Below are 1,267 nucleotides of genomic sequence, written 5' to 3' on the forward strand. Positions count from 1 at the left end.
CACTTTTTCAAAATTCCTTTTCAATTAACTAATTATTTTAAATTCTAATTTAATTTCATTTTTCTTCTTAAAATTTTCGAATTTTAACTTTAATTTTAAATTAAAAACAAAAATATTTTTTATTTTATTTTGTTTTATTTTCGAATTCTTCCATCTCTCATCTCCTTCTATTTATTTATTTATCTACTAACACCCCTCTTTCACTCAAAATTAGAACCCACTCTTCTCCCCTGTGTTCGAATTCTTATCTTTTCCTTCTTCCATTCTTCTCTTCTTACACTCATATAAGGAATCTCTATACTGTGACATAGAGGATTCCATATTTTCTTTTCTGTTCTCTTCTTTTTCATATGAGCAGGAACAAGGATAAGAACATTCTTGTTGAAGCTGATCCTGAACCTGAAAGGACTCTGAAGAGGAAGCTAAGGGAAGCTAAAATTCAACTCTCTGGAGAAAATCTGACAGAAATTTTCGAAAAAGAAGGAGACATGGTTGAACCCAACAACAATGTAAGGAAGATGCTTGGTGACTTCACTGCACCAAATTCCAACTTACATGGAAGAAGTATCTCAATCCCTACCATTGGAGCAAATAATTTTGAGCTAAAGCCTCAATTAGTTTCTCTGATGCAACAAAATTACAAGTTTCATGGACTTCCATCAGAAGATCCTTTTCAATTCTTAACTGAATTCTTACAAATCTGTGATACTGTTAAGACCAATGGGATTGATCCCGAGGTCTACAGGCTTATACTTTTCCCGTTTGCTGTAAGAGACAGAGCTAGAATATGGTTGGACTCTCAACCTAAAGATAGCCTAAACTCTTGGGATAAGCTGGTCACAGCTTTCTTAGCCAAGTTCTTTCCTCCTCAAAAGCTTAGCAAGCTTAGAGTGGATGTTCAAACTTTCAAACAGAAAAAAGGTGAATCCCTCTATGAAGCTTGGGAGAGATACAAGCAGCTGACCAAAAAGTGTCCTTCTGACATGCTTTCAAAATGGACCATCCTGGATATATTCTATGATGGTCTGTCTGAATTATCTAAGATTTCATTGGACCATTCTGCAGGTGGATCCATTCACCTAAAGAAAATGCCTGCAAAAGCTCAGGAACTCATTGACATGGTTGCAAATAACCAGTTCATGTACACTTCTAAAAGGAATCCTGTGAGTAATGGGACGCCTCAGAGGAAGGGAGTTCTTGAAATTGATACTCTGAATGCCATATTGGCTTAGAATAAAATATTGACTCAGCAAGTCAATATGATTTC

At 35.4% G+C, this 1,267-nt stretch overlaps 1 non-coding gene across 1 annotated transcript; it reads right to left on the reverse strand.

Annotated features, from left to right (window-relative positions):
• Positions 1–881: 881 nt before the first annotated feature.
• LOC112732105 (small nucleolar RNA R71) lies at positions 882–989 on the reverse strand. Its single transcript, XR_003167843.1, has one exon. It is a non-coding gene; the product is annotated as a small nucleolar RNA R71 (small nucleolar RNA).
• Positions 990–1,267: the final 278 nt, after the last annotated feature.

The sequence above is a fragment of the Arachis hypogaea genome, chromosome 12 (genome assembly GCF_003086295.3).
Source record: "Arachis hypogaea cultivar Tifrunner chromosome 12, arahy.Tifrunner.gnm2.J5K5, whole genome shotgun sequence".
Lineage (NCBI taxonomy): Eukaryota > Viridiplantae > Streptophyta > Magnoliopsida > Fabales > Fabaceae > Arachis > Arachis hypogaea.